We start from the raw sequence: 17,020 nt of genomic DNA, 5'->3' as shown, positions 1-17,020 counted from the left end.
ATAGGGACATAATTTTTGTGCTTTCGAGGCGAGAGTAAAATTACGCGTGTCATGCCGTAATTGAAGTGTAATTTTTGGCGCATTAACTCAAAGTGCAGAGCTTTAGAAAACACATAAATTGGTACATACTTTTGTGTGTATTTATGTACCACGCTTTTAGCGTACCATAACTCCTTAAAATACAGCTTGTTATCTTATTAGGCGAGTCTTCTATGAAAATATTATATATATCTTTATTAAAGCCGTCTCTGCTGTTATAAGGACACGCCGTGTACCTTATGTCCCTGCAACGGCATGGCATAGTTCTACTATAAATTTATATGGCATCTGCTCTTCTCCACTTATATGTACGTGGACAGTGCGCCAGGTCATGGGTCAGCGCATTAATTCACGTTGGCTTTATGCATTCCTGGCTTCCTAGCAGCTCTGACCACCTTAAAAGAGTGTGGCTATTATTACTTGGCCACATTAGTTGTGGTATATTTAATGTAGTTGTTGTTGTTGTTTGTGTTGTGGCACAGCAAGTGTGTCGTATGCTCCTCCTTTGGTAAACAACAATAATAAATTCAGCATTTTGTACGCTGTGTGCAAAAATGCTTGCCGCTTTGCGTCTTCCTGTTGTAGTTTCGGCTTCTTCGCAGCATCTACTCGTTTTTTCGGGGTGTAACCCTATGCTGTGGCGCTGTTAGCGGGTGATTGTTAATGGCCATTAATTAGGACTTAATTTATTTAGTAGTCACTTGGGAGTAATTTAATTTCTACTCTATTTTCCAAAGTAGGTAGCGCCTTCGCTCCTTCACCCTTTCCCGTCGTTAAGTGCCTTATAAGCCAAGTGACAATGCGAGCGACAGTTAGTGTTTGTTGTTGTGTCGTAGCGGCTAGCATAAAGAATTTATACACATTTTTAAAGCAGAGTGCACAATAAGCCTTTGTAGTTTGGAAAATTGTGGCAACTTTAATGTCGGAATTGCCTACAATGTATAACTTAAACAACATGTAAAATATGTGTCTGCGCACTTAAAGCCTTCTTGCAGAAATGCAGCCATTTCTATGGTTATTATTAGATTTTTGCATTTGTCGTTGTGCGTAATATGGCTCAAGTGAACCCATAAAAATCTCAGCGGTGCGCAGCTAAAGTGACACATATTTCAACGCAAATGAGTATTTAACTTTGCATACTGCCAAACTTTGCCCGGGAGATGAGTGCGCTGCGCTTGTGTGCCACCACTCAAGGAATATTTCTTTTCATTTGCACGCAGCGGAAACTTTTCCAAGCCATATACTTCATATTTGCACATTATTACCTAGCGAAGTGCGTTCCATATCCTTTCTTCCTTTGTTTATTTATTATTACTTTCTTAGCGTCTTTTTATGGTGCACTTTAGCGCGCCTAGGTGTAGACTTCATAATTTAGTGCCTTTACTACAATTTTAATATTGTTACTTTTGTCAAATTCATGCAGCGTTTTTATATATGTAAACACAAGCGCATTCATAAATAACTCATGCATTTTTATTAACTCCGGCTCAGACACCATATTATGTGAATTGGAGCATGAACTCACTTATTTGAATGTGTTGGGAATGTTTCTTGGTTTTGACATGTTTGCAGGGTTTGTTGTTGGTATTTACTTATATTTAAATTTTGTGGAGTCTTACTTATAAGTGAATCTTAATTACCAAGAGAGCTATTGCCACATTCGAAATTAAAAGCCGTCCGGAAGTTTTGGAGTGCCGCTATTGGACTGACTTAAATTTTGAGCAATGTATCTAACCAAGTTCGAAGAAATCAGCCTATAATCAAGTACGAAAAAAGCCGTACATCCAGAAAAATTAAACTTAATCACCCCAAGTTCATACAAAAATGATGCTTTAATCATATATAATTGCCCTTACAAAAACTCCAGCGCGCATAAAATACTTAAAATCAGCTATGTGTAGGTTTCCTTTTATATTTACAGATTTGACAAACCTAGGGTTACAATCTGGACACTCACAACTTTACCGTAAAGTTTGACATTTTTAATGTATTAATGGGTTGTCAAAAAAGTCTTGCGGTTTATTTATTGAATTTTTTTTTTTTATTGAAATTTAAATGAATTTTTGATGACTCATGCCCAGCTCTTGACCGATGCTACGGTTGCTAATATGCCGGTCTCATTCGGCCAATTCAGCAATTTTATCGCAATTTTCTACGACAGGTCTTCTGGAGCATAGCGTATCTTCGACCACCTCTACACCAGAACGAAAACGTCGAAACCATCGTTGTGCGGTGGAAATGGAAACTGTATCGGGTCCATAAGCTGCACAAATTTTATTGGCGGCTTGAGATGCATTTTTGCCTTTATCGTAGTGGTACTGTAAAATATGCCGTATTTTCTCTTTATTTTTCTCCATATTTGTGACGCTATAACTCACGAACGACGAAGGTATAGCATGACCCGATGCGACGAAGAAAACTAGAACTACGCGCTTTCAGCTAGCGAAAATACCGCAAGACTTTTTTGACAACCTCTATATGGTTTGAATACTACAAGTATACTTATGTATGCTGCGCGCTTAACAAAACCACCGCTTAAACGAGACACTTACCAACCGAGTGGTGAACTATGAGAACTTGCAACATGCTGCATTGCTGAAGAAAGCCACAAGCAAAGAAGAAACTCACACAAGCGGAAAATTATGGAACGATATCAATGGAATAGAAAAATGGAGAGACTTGACATCCTCGCTTTTAGGGCCTCACTATATACATGCTCGGAACATTTCGCCATACGAGCCCTATTTGTGTTGTTTATAGTAATTTAAAATATTCTTCGTTTGGCTCGTTCGACATTCGAGTGATATTTGTGCTGTTTACAGTAACTTAAAATACTCATCTCGACCAAAAAATGGATTGAAAACGCAAATACTTTCACGACATTATTTTCTACAATTTTCGACGTAGATTAACTTTCTGACAGAGCATCGATGAACTTAATTCAGTTTTTGTCGATTAAGCTCCATCAATAACTAGTGTTGGTTTGTTGCAATCAATCGGGGTGGTAGATCACTGCAAAAGGATTTTCATGAAGGTCGTAAAAAACCAGTTGATGTTCCCGAAACTATTGAAGCTATCTGATAACTGATATTGTCATTATTGACCCCTCAGACGTAATGTCTACTCTACCCTTAATGAAGATGTGCGTCTTCAGGAGCCTAGGATCTCCTCGACGAGGGGCAGTTTGGAATTATCCTATTTATCCTATAGCTCCGACAGACCCTCAACCGTCTTCCACGGAGTTAATGACCAACCGGAAGGATCCCTTTTTGAAACGAGCCATTTCAATTTTAAACACCGACGTTTTCGCATGTGACAGTTATAGGGATTAATGTGACCAACAAGATTCAATATTGCATGAACATTTGATTGTAAAAAAAGTCCCACACAATTTGTCAAACACTCAGAAAAAGGCTCATGTCGATTGGTCGAGAAAAATGTTACAAAACTACGATAACGGTGCTTCGAAAAGTGAAGTGTTTCCAAATGAGCCGAATCCAACAAAATCACACACTTCCAAGCAAATGGCTGCCTTTTCTTGGACTGGACTTGTCGCAAACACACCACAAGAACAACATTTATTTGCTAGTTGTCTTTCAAGAAATCAGGAAAACCAACCGCCGAAGATCACTCCACGACAACGTCAGCCGTCAAATAATGACTGCAACAACTGCATTTTGCGCACTCAATACATCGATTTGATGAGTCATCCTTCGTATTGTCCTGACTTAGCACCGAATGACTTCTTTTTATACCCGTACGAGAAGAATAAACTAAAAGGTCAACGTTTTTCGACACCTGTAGAGGAGGTTGATGTATTGAAAAGGCACGTATTGGCAATATCCTTATCAGAGTGTCAAAAGTACCTCGACAATTGATTCCAACGCAAGTGAAAGTAATACATAGATCTTAATGTGGAATATTTTGAAAACAAAAACAAACCGATTTTTAATGATTGATATTTCATTTTGTTCAAATCATCACTTGTAATTTTTGGCCTTTATCAATTAAATAATAACACATTTAAAAGCAATTAATTATTTTAAGCAATAGTATACAAAGGATAAATTGATGTCCTTCATAAAATTGTACTCTCTATGACACCTCGAATTTTGTATATAGATTTTGCACAATGCCATAAATGTATGCAAACAAAGCAGCGAAGGAAGACGCAGAAAGTGCCAGCCAGTGTAGTTGAGCCGCCGCAGGAGGCAACGCGGCACCCAGCGAGAACAGATTTACGGGCACAAAAAGATATAAGAAACAAGGTATATATGTATGTATGTATATATGTCTGTATGCAATAGTACTATATACATACAAGAAAGCATGTCGGTGTAACGCACTGCGCGGCGTTAATGTGCTACCCAGCAACAGGCAGCAGCGTGCGACGCAGCGAAGTGTTTTTCTTTGCGCTGGAAATCAGTGAGTGAATGACTATGTGGCTGTGGTCGGGCACCAGCCAGCAGCGAATTCTGTTCATTGCTGTCACTACAATACAATAAGTTTATTATTTTATTATCCTGTTGCCAGCGCGGATGCCATGGCGCCACTGCTGTGTATTAAAATCGCGTAAAATCATGCAAAAACACCGCGTTGTTGTAAATGAGAAAGCTTATTAAAGTACAGCGAAACAAGCAGAAAAAGCACATTTAACAAACATATACATACAGACAGACATTTTTTTCGTCAACAAGAACTATTTTATATCGCTTAGTGAAACATACAAAGAAAAACTAAACAAAAAAATTTCAAACACAGCGTCTGGCAAAAATCATAATTAAATAATAAATGCGCTACTGAGAACTTAAGAACCTTTAAATATAGATATCAGGGAATATAAATATGTATTTCAGAGATGGTATTAATAAAGTTAATCAGGTGTACTACACCTATCGTAAATTAAATCACAGGCATTCCATTCACTCTTATAAATGTGATTTTAGGACTCAGATTAGTTAAGCGAAAAGTTGAAAAAATCACGAACTCTGAGCAAGAACCAATCAATAAAATAATTATATCGTTTAAAACCCCCTTACCCCGAAGCACAAGTCGAATGCACTCAAACTGAGTTCAAGTATTTCGACTAATCTAACACTAATTTGCAATGAATACGAACATCCCATAAACGAGTAGTACTAAATATATGTACTTGCAACCGCTCACAAAGAGAACAACAGGAATTTCGAAACACTTACTACGAAATGGCTAACAATTATTTGGACTACTTTACAGCTAGTCGTTTTCATATCATTGCCTTTTCTTGCATATGCTGCTAGGCACTCGTGGTTAACATACTCAGTGGATTAAACTCAAGCGAACAAGATAACGCCAGTAGTTAGAGCCTGGTCGGAAAAAGATTTGGAACGAAATTTACTGTGGGCAATAAATAGTAAGACTTTTTAGCTTAAATTTCGACGAAAATCCCATTCTTAGAAATTTTACATCAAACAAAAACATTTTTACGATGAGTGAAATTATTCAATATAAAAGTTCCATTAAATTTTGTGGGCGGTATCAAATTTCTGGTTCTGAAACTTTCAGAAAGTTGGAACAGGCCTATTGTTTGTAGCGAGCAAATGTTTTTGATTGGTACAAAGTGTTCAAAGACGGACGCGTTGACGACGAACCACGTCCAGCATGGCCATCAACATTAACTGATGATCAACACGTCAATAAAATAAAGAAATGGGTGCTTGGGAATCGACAATTAACAGTCAGAGATCCTACTGGCATCGTTGGAATATGGGAAGGATCAGTGAGAACCATTTTGAAAGATCTTTTGGGCCCAAGAAAAGTGAAACCACGATTGGTTCCAAAATCACTAATTTTTTGAAAAACAGCGTCGCATTAACGTCTGTGAAACAATACTCTCCAACTACCATGATATCATGAAACGTATTATTTCTCGCGATGAGTCTTCAATGTAGTGATCAATCGGCCGAATATTGTAGGAAAGGTGAGTCGAAGCCGAGAAAACGATGTCAAAGCAGGACAAAAATCACGGTTATGTTGACAGTTTTCTACGATTATCCAGGTGTAGTACACTCCGAATTCCTTCCGATAGGCCAAACTGTCAAATATTATTTGAGTATTATGCGTCGTTTAAGAGAAGCTATTCGAAAAAAGGAGGCCGACATTATAAACCGGCAACACTTGGTTTTTGCAGTACGATAATGCACCGTCGCATACTGCATTGATTCTTCGTGAGTTTTTCACCAAATTTTCAACCAATATCGTGCCGCAACTATCATATTCATCTGAAGAGCACTGTGTGACTTCTAACTATTTAGCAAACTCAAAGAACCGCTCCGGGGAAACAGTTTTGAGTCAATACAATAGGTTATTCCGGAAATGCATTTTAAAAACTGTAAGGGGGATTACTTTGAGGGAGACGATATAGATTTTAAAGAATAAATTAAGAATTTTAAAAATATGAGCAATGCCTAACTTTTTTCTCAAAGTGGTATATATTTTTTACTACTAAGAAATGAAATAACTTCTGGAATAAGGAATTTTATTTTCTTGTAAACAACAAACACTTTATTTCTAGTTAATTGCGAAATATTCACCTCTACTTCGCTTTAAACTAGTCACGCGAGTCACACTTTCCAACAAGCCCTGCTTTTATTTGTGCAACGTTATGCGAAAATCTTGCAATATGTCTGTTGCGGTTGAACAAAGTGTTCGTTCAATCGAACTTGTACTCGCCTTTACTGTTATCGATGTAAAAAGTAAATGGGTATTAGATAGCAAGTCAAGTTAATGTATTATATGAATTCTTTTTGCTTTCTCTAAGTCCATAAACGTGTTTGCTTGTTTCAATTGTATTGAATATGGAAATTAAAATATATTATGTAAATATAAAAAAACATATTCTTTATAAAAAAACAAGTAATAAAGAACACAGTTCTGGCGTAACTTAATATTGATAGTTGAAAAAGTCTTTTCGTATTTGGTCAATAGATGTCGTTGCAATCGACATAGTGTTGAAAACATGAGATTTTAAGCTTCATTTAACCAAAAATTAAATTCGGGGAAGTTGAAAAAAAGTTACAGCTGTTCAAAAATGAGTGAAAATAATGAAGAAATTCGCTTTATTTTGAAATTTTTACATAAAAAAGGGAAGAACGCCACGCAGGCCACTAATGAAATATGTGAAATTTACGGAGACGATGCCGTATCAGTTCGTAAAACAGTGGTTCGTTGGCTTCCGTTCTGGAAATTTCGATGGGAAAGATGCACCTCGCTCTGGTCCTGACTAGGACCGTCAAATAAACAGCCATGATATCGTTGAGGAACATAACATTCATCATCAAATGGTTTTGAACCATTTAAGAAAGGCTGGCTACAAAAATAAATTCAATGTTTAGGTACCACATGAATTGTCTGAAAAAAATTTAATGGACCGAATTAACATCTGCGATTCTTTGCTAAAACGAAATGAAATCGAACCATTTCTGAAGAGAATGGTAGCAGGAGACGAAAAGTGGATAATATGACAATAATGTGGGAAAGAGATCATGGTGCAAGCGTGCTGAAGCTCAACAAATGTTCGCAAATCCAGGATTGACGCCTCGAATGGTTGCGCTGAGTGTTTGGTGGGATTGGAAAGCAATCGTACGATTTTTTCTAAATTTTACAGTCAACAACTGCTGAGATTGAAGCAAGCAATCGAAAAAACGGCCAGAATTGATCAACAGAAAGGGCTTCGTCTTCCATCAGGACAACACTAGACTACACACATCTTTGACGACTCGGCAAAAACTGGGAGAGCTTGCCTGGGAAGTTTTGTTGCATACACCATATAGCACTGACTTTGCACCATCGAACTACTATTTGTTTCGGTCAATGCAGAACTCACTTAATGGAGTAAAGTTGGCTTCAAGAGAAACCTGTGAAAATTACTTGTCACAGTTTTCTTTTTTATATATCCCAATGTGTTCATTTATTTAGACTTATTTTACCTATTGCAACCCCAAGATTCTATATTTTCGCTAGAGTTTTTTATACTGGCTTAACCAACAGAATAAAAAACCTCCCTCTCAACTAAGTGTCAATAATCATTTTTTCATAAAGTTTTTCTAAAATAAAAAAAATATATAAATATTTTACAGCGAATTCCATAAAGCAAAAGAATAATGTTTCAATATAACAAAAGAAAGGCATGCACTTACCGTTTTAATTAAAAATTATGGTCGGCGGGAGATTTACGCTTCCATTGTTGTATTGCCTTCATTCACTAATGCACACATGGCACTTCACTTTTTATTTTCACTTTTTACACTATTTGAACACAATAATTACGTTTATTACATTATAACAACTTTCTTTTATTATTTTATATTGTTTTCACATTTTTATTTACTTCACATACCTTATATAATATTATAAATAATATTATGAACACTTGCTTTTTATAAAACACTTTTATTCAGCTTTTCCTATGCCAACACACGCACTTTTTATTGAACCACTTTATTTCCTCTTTATTTTACTTAACCTACTTTCTTGTTGCACACCACTTCTCACATATTTTATCACTTTCTACACCTTCGCCGTAAGCGCTTTCTTTTCACTTTGCATGAACTTTAAAATATTATTTACCGCAGCACTTTGCACTTTGCACAACTATTTCACAGTTAATACTCGGAGCGGTTTCACTTTATCGCCCGTCCGTCCGTCCAACCACACGCACCCACACACTTCTCACAAAGGCAACTCTGATAAAAGTAACTACGCACATTACCTTCTTCTAAGTACTTTTCAATGCACAACAACAACAACACTATTTGCATGAGCGCATCGCAAGACAGCTCCGGCATTTTCCCAACTCCGTCCATTTACTTGCAACAGGCCATCTTGCAATGCTTCTAACTGCATCGTGTATCTATTTACATTTCATTGCCTTTGGAGACATGCAGTTTATTGATATTCGTAGTGCATTTTTGCAACCAAACAATTTGCCACATTTTCTATTTACTCAGCTGAATTGAATTACTGTAATCGCAGCGAATTACTACCTTTCAATTATTGGAAGTAATCATGAGGGAGTTCATTGTAGAATGGATGAAATATTTTTATAGATCTGAAAATAGAATACAAGGAAAATTGTTAAAACTCAATTCGAATTAAATTATTATAATAAATAACATAAATGGTTTATAAGTGTTTAGATATAAGTCCTTTAACACTCCCACTTTAAGCTGCCTCAATTTTATACTCCTGCGACAGAGTATAATAATCAATTTCACCTAAAACTAATCGAAAAATGATCAGGATGGCGAGACGAGTTGAAATCCGGGAGACTATCTCCCAAAATGTGACCAAAAATGAAGATATCTTGATGGCACTTGGTACACGTGTTAGCTCGCAAAAGACGGAGGACGAGTTTGTAGATGACCGTAAGTAGTTAGTCACGTTTAAATACCATATAGTTATGGGATAAGACTTTCAAAAAGTGGGCGTGATCACGTTCCAATTGGTTTAATATACATATATATCTCCTAAACCACTTAAGCTATAATTACCGAGTTCGCTCCCGACAAATCTCTTTAGCACCCCCATTCCACACTGTAAAAATGGATGAAATCGGAAGGTAACCTCATCCATGGGGAGTGGTAGCGTTAAAACCTACAAAAAGTGAGACAAATCAATGACTGAATATACCAGACATTAGATTTACACCCGAGATGGTGTGAGAGGGCTCTATAAATCTGTGAATAACATATTTCGGGACCCGCCCACCTGATTTTGACTAAATTTAGTCCGTAGCTTTCTTCTGACATTCCTATGAAATTCAGAGAGAATCCTTTTCTGCTGATAGCATATATTTGTATCAAAAAAATAAAATCGGGACTAAAATCGATACTTAATATAAAGTTTTACCATAATCTGAAGGAATTTCTCGGTATTTGATCTTTGGAAGTTGCAAGAGTATAAAATGTTCGGTTCCACCCGAACGTAGCCCTTTCGTACTTGTTCTATTTATGCTATTTCTTTCTTTAGAAATAAATTTCGCAAACAATCCATAAATTTGTATTTTGAAAAGGCATTTTTAAGTGAAGTTATGGTATTTTAGAAAGCTGTATTAAAACCTTCCTCCTAAACTTTCTTTCCACACAATTGTCAACGAAGCAATTCTCTTTATTCACTCATGACGTCACAAACCACTGTCAAGTGCTGAAAAAAACTGTAACGGGACGAGATTGTCATAATCTCTATATCTGTCAAGTGGAATGACAAGATCGATTGCGTACTGATCAAATGAAAGGGCTCAGAGACTCGCTGAGCTGTTCATAACGGAAGCTCTAAGAACCACTCCAACGTCGGCTCTTGAACTAGTGCTAAACTTGACACTTAAAATCGACGGAGCGACTACTAACTGCAAGCGAATTTACATATAAAACCCTCGGGCATAGATCGATGGGTAATAGAGGTTTGACATGCTCCTACTTTTTAACTGAGAAAGAAGGTGCAGAGTAAACTTAGAAAAATGTTATCGTAAAGGAAAGTTAGTAATGTGTTTAAACATTTATATTGATGGCTCAAAAATGGAGCTGGCAGTTGGTGCGTAAATATACGAACCAAAGTTAGGCATAAGGCGACATTTTAAGACCTTTGCTATTGGGAAAACCGCAAAGCTAGCCTAATGTGTCAGCAGGCAACTACACAATTTATATCTACTTAAACAGCCAAGCAGCAATAACTTCAGTGCGCATATTGGCCAGAAGTGCTTAGAAAACTGGGCAGCAGTGGAGAGTGTTGCCAGAAACAAGCGACTTCACTTCTATTGGATGCCAGGTCACAGAAACAACGATAGCAATGAGATAGCGAACGAGAATGACAAGAGTGGTGTACGGCTGTCAAAGCGGTAGATAAAAAAACACAAAGTTCCTCTGCACTCTTAATAGAAGACACTCCAAGAACATAATTGGAATACCCACTGGTCACAGTCTGGTGACGGTGGTGTAAAATGGGGCCGACAGATCGAGATGACTAGAAGAAATGTCAAGAGAAAGGGACCAGGAAAAATTGGAGCACATCTTAAGCACTTGTGCTGCACTAGCTAGGCAACGCTTCTCACTTGGGGGCTCCACGGTATGAAACACAAGATTCGATAGTGAAGCCGCAAGCCCTATTAAGTCAAACGCTGGGATTCTGACTGAATAATGACTACTTCTCATAAATAACGTAACGGCACTCGATCTGACATAGCTAAGGATCAAAAGTAGTCTATAAGTGCCTCACGAGCTTACCAGACTAACCTAAGCAAACGAAACTTTTGCTTTTATTATGTAAACTTAAAAAATTAAAAAAATAAACATAATTATTAGCTATTAATTTCATGTTTATTAAAAAGCATTAAATCTGCAAACAAATAATGGGAAAAACATTTTTGTACTTCACACAAAAGTCTTTGTATGAACACCAATGGATTACCATTAAATCTATGCGCTTTGAAACCAGCTTTGGCCATTTACACACATAATTTGCATGAGCAGTAGTTGTTTACCTATTTCGCATTTATTTTGCGCCGTGATTAAGTATGGAAATGATGAGCCGCAAATTTGTGAATAACAACGAAATAATCAACTGTTTGAAAACTGTATCATATGCTGCGCATTCAACTTGCGCCATTATTCGCTGAAAGTACATTCAACTGGCAATTATTTAAAAGTGCACGCGTATTTGCACACCCCGATGACACCGTTACAATCACATGTGGACTACGGTGAAATCACTGAACGTACATAATTTCGATATCATCAACTTCACGGTCGACTACACAAAAAATATGCAATAATACGGTGTGTATTTACAATCCAGAAAGAGGACAAAAACACGAAATAATAAACAGCGTCAAATTCCAATCGCAGGTAGATAAACATATGCAAATGTATTCATAAACCACATGTGCGTGAAAATTGCTATTCGAAACCAAAAGTGCCCGTATGAAGTGTGGCGTATATGGCGCCGCGAATGCTGATTATAGGTGTGTGAGTGTAAATATTACGGTGCACACGAGTGCATGTGTGCGCTGGTATTAAATTGCAAGTGCGGTTTGTTAAATATGCGGCTGAAAATTTTCAATTTATTAATTTATCTAGATATTCAATTGTCGCTGATCAAATATGTATAAATAAGCAGCGCGCATGAAATCAAATGAGTAAATAAATTATGCGCATGTGCATACGTTTTGGAGGAATGCATTTTTTATCTTTGCTCTTTGTTTTGGGGATTATTTGGCACTAAAGCCTTTGCATAAATAAATTAGAATTCACGACCGCAGATTTTCGGTGATTTACTTTATTTACTATACTAGTAGCAGTTGGTGAGAAGTGTTTATGTTTTTTTGGTGGCGATCACCAGTTGCACATGGAATTTCGCGCGCTGACAGGCGGAAATCCGCTTTAAAATAAATTGAAATTTACTAAACCGGAAATGCGCAAACATTCCTTTAAATGGTGAAGTTCTGGTAAGTGGATTAAAAGGGGGTTTCAACGTTTAAGTTGAAGCAAAACAACCGCAATCAAATCTGTTGAAAACTTCTAATTTAATAAATTAAAATCTCTCTCTTTTAGAGAAATACAACATGCGACACAAAAATTCGAAATTTTCAAGCACTAAACAGAGTTTATTAATACAGTTAGAATTTTCAAAAAATCGTTTTTTATATTTTATTTTCTTAATGTACATATTGGTAGTCGAAAATATCTTTTCGTATTTCTAGTCAAACTTCAACTTATTTTTCTTTAATTTATAATAATAAATAAAATATATACTAATTTCATTCAAAATGTAGCGGATATCTTCATTATTTTCACTCATTTTTGAACAGCTGTAACTTTTTTTCAGCTCCCGTGAATTAAATTTTTTTTGGTTAAAAGAAGCTTATAATCTCACTTTTCCAACGCTATATGGTATGACACAATGTGATTGGTAGCACTGGAGATATACGACATCTATTGACAAAATACGAAAAGACTTTTTCGACTACCAAATATATTTAAGAATACACACAGAAAATTTCTTATCGTTCCGGTGACTATTTTCGAAGTTACACGCAAATTTGTAAAGGCGTTTCAGAGCGCTTGGAAGTACAAGGCCATTGCATTCCAAACTTTAAACGCGCTTTTCTCAAAATGATGTCTTCAAAGTTGGTGACCAACATTACACGAAAATAGCCAACCCGATTAGTCTCAAATTTCAGCACGAGCTTCCTGAATATACTTTTTAGTCATTAATTGAAATTGTTTTTTCACCGATAAATATATTTTTTCATAAACAATTTAATGCCGAAATTTCAGACAAAAAAAATATATATATGTATACATACATATATGTATATATGTTTTTTACTTATTCGTTCGATTAATTACTAGACTTAACTTAGCTTTAACGAAATTTATTTGTTTTTTTATTTCAGAGGATCCAGTTCAGAGGTATAGTTGTAACCGTAAACGTTTTTTTTGAGAGGTGCTTCTGGAGATCAGCTGAAGTTCCTTTCCAAATAAATATTTTTGCTAATATTAAGTTAAATGATACCATAATATGTGTACAAATTCTGGAAAATTTGTTTTTTTCGTCCTTCTCACTGTATATAATATTACTGTCTGTTTGCCAGTATATGCACAAAGCAGTCTCTCAGTTTCGACCTGCACACGTTCTTTTCTCCCGAACTGCTTGTCGAAATCGCCGATATGAGACTATTACACATAAACTGACCGATCGAGATCTTGTATGGAAAACATTTTCATTTCAAGAGATATCTTTACGAAACGTGAATTAGGTTACTGTCCAAAGCAAGGCTACAATATCCTGATAAATTTGTTCATATCGAATCTCTTTAGCATATAATTGCCATACAAGCTGGTCCATCAAAATCAAGTTCTAGTACGGAAGCCTTATTTAACAAGATATCTTCACAAAATTTAGCACAGATTATTGTCCAAGGCAACGCTACAACGTTATGCTTCCACTGCCATTCAGCAGGCTGGAGAAGCTTAATTCCAGGAGATGGTAAACCCGATTCCCCAATCAATGACGATGGAGCGGACGTTCCATTGTCCGACAATTAAGAAGTTCGAATAGCAATTACCCTTACCCGTCTGAAGAACAACAAAGCGGAGGGGGCAGATGGATTGCCAGCCGAGCTATTACAAACACGGCGAAGAACTTCTTTGTAGAATATGGTCGGACAAAAGCATGCCCGACGATTACAATTTAAGTGCCCAGTCCACAAAACGGAAGATCCCACTATCTGCGCCAAACACCGTGGGATAAGCCTCCACAACATCGCATTAAGGCTCTGTGGAGCGTATTGTGTGAAAGATTGAAGCCCACCGTCAACAACTGACCAGATATTCACCATGAGCCACATCTTGGAAAAGACCCATGAGAAGGGGATTGACGTACGACGACGACAGCACAGAAAGGAGCTGCCTTTATGCTGCTAAGTCTGAATTTGGTATGCCCGCAAAACTAATACTGACATTGAGCAATACCAAAAGCTCCGTCAGGATCGAGAAGGACCACTCCGAGCCGTTCGATATCAAAGGAGGTTCCAGGGGGACTATCTATCGTTCGACTTCTTCAATCTACTCCTGGATAAACTAATTCGAGCTGCAGAGCTTAATTGAGAAGATACAATCTTCTGTAAGAGTGTACAGCTGATGGCGAGGGCTAGACAAAATCTTGTCATCAAACAAATAGTCGTCGCACTCTCGACTTGGCTTCCACGCCACTGTTGACAGTCATAACTTCGAAATAGTAGATAGTTTCGTATATTTGGGAACCAGCATTAACACCAACAACAATATCAGTCTCGAAATCCAACGCAGAATAACTCTTGCCAACAGGTGTTACTTCGCAATAGGCAATTGAAAAGTAAAGGCGAACAAAGTCCTCTCTCGGCGAACAAAGACCAAATTCTACAAATCATTCATCATTCCCAGCCTGCTATATGGTGCAGAGGCATGGACTAAGACAACATTTGATGAGTCGATGTTACGATTTTTCGAGAGAAAGGTTTTGCGGAATATTTATGGTCCTTTGCGCATTGGCAAAAGACAACGCCTACGCTGGTTAGGTCAGGTTGTCCGAATGTATGAAAACACTCCAGCTCTGAAAGTATGCGCCGCAGAACCCGCCAGGGAAAGCAGAGGAAGAGGAACACCTCCGCTCCGTTGAAAAAACCAGGTGGAGAAGGACCTGGCTTCGCTTGAAATCTCCAACTGGTGCTACATAGCGAAAAGAAGAAACAACTGACGAGCTGTTGTTAAGTCGGCTATAACCACGTAAAGCGGTAAAAAGTAAAGTAAAGAAGAAAAATGGGCTTGAATAGTCCGATTTCGCCCATACCGTGACATAGAAATATGAAAAGAATGCTAAGTACCAAATTTAGTCAAAGCCGGTCGGGTCCCGAGATATGGGATTCCACCAAAAAATGGGCGGTGCCACGAACTTCCTACAATTTTCACGCTCGGAGATAAAATTTAATGTCTCTGGCGTATTAAGTTATTGATTTTTTGGGTTATTAGTACTTTAGGTAGTTAGGACAGACGGAACTCCAAGAACTTTCTATTCTGCTAAAGAACAATTGGTTTCAAAAACAAAATTTAATATCATAAATAGCAAATTAGTATGCCTTAAAAGTAATTGCTTACATACCTATGTATATATGTACATCTGTATGTTTAATCACAAGAAATTCACCTAAGCCTTATGTAGAACGCATATTTGAGGCTCAAATTTAATTTTGATTATTTTTGATACACACGCACACTACACGCTCAAAAGTTGCGGGACGGTTAACTGTAAGTTACTAACGCAAACACGGAAGTATAGATGAGTGTGTATGTGTGTGTTAGCAGAATCATTTTCCACGACAACGCATTAAATACAAATGTAAGTAGCGACGCTAGCACACATGCATATATTCAGCCATGTCTTCCATGCATACAAGAGCATAAGCACAGCTTAACACTTTCGCTGCACTTTCTATTTAACGGATTTTGCCGAGTGCATGGCAAGTGGAACGAGCGAAGATCCGAACTAAGTAAAATCAAAACTTTGCGAGAACTTTCGCAAACAGACACACACACACGCATAGGCACGCACACATCGCTGGTATGTGTATTTAAGACTCTGTATTCATTAATTATAACTATTAGCAACAAACAATTATTGTTATTATAACTACAACTTCTCATTATTTGCTTAGTTAGCCAACAAAGTACAGCGGAAGCCGCAAGTTTATTTTTGTTCATTTCGCTCGTTAGTTTCGTAGTTTGCCGCAGTGCTGCTTCAACCACATACATATGTAAGTAACTACTTGAGCGTTTATGTATATGTATGTGTGTGTGTGTTTCGCGCCTTTGCACACATTTATTTATTTACATAAGTTCCGTTGTTGTTCAGCATATGGCACACGTACTCAGATATCTGCAGCTAATGTCTATTCTTTGCATCATTATCATCTATATTGGGAGATAACAAGCTTGAAGCTTAGTGTGAGTGTGAGTGCAAGTGTGTGTGTCTGTGATGGAGGGCACACATTAACATTCCGAACTCGCAAAATCGTTGAGTTGTTTGCCGGTTCATTTGCTCACTGAATACATTGCTCGCACATCAATGCACTGATTTTATTGTGCAATATTTTATATATTTATGCCCGAGCACAAACACACACACACTCATACATATGTATGTACACATATATAAACACGAGTGCAATTATGTGAGGGCATTCAGGCGCATGCATACATATGCAAAGCTATATTTGTATGTGTGTGTGTAAGTAAAAATATGTTTGCAGCGTACAAGCTCTTCAAGTGTGAATAATAATCATTTTGTAGATCTCAATTAGCATACATAAAACCAAATAATCATAATTACTCGCTCGCTGCTGGGCATATTGATGTGTGTGAACTTTTGTTGGCCTACTTTAGCAAGGACAACAATTTGGAGCACACATATG

This window comes from Bactrocera neohumeralis, chromosome 3, assembly GCF_024586455.1.
Source record: "Bactrocera neohumeralis isolate Rockhampton chromosome 3, APGP_CSIRO_Bneo_wtdbg2-racon-allhic-juicebox.fasta_v2, whole genome shotgun sequence".
Classification (NCBI taxonomy): domain Eukaryota; kingdom Metazoa; phylum Arthropoda; class Insecta; order Diptera; family Tephritidae; genus Bactrocera; species Bactrocera neohumeralis.
This window is presented reverse-complemented; position numbering follows the sequence as displayed.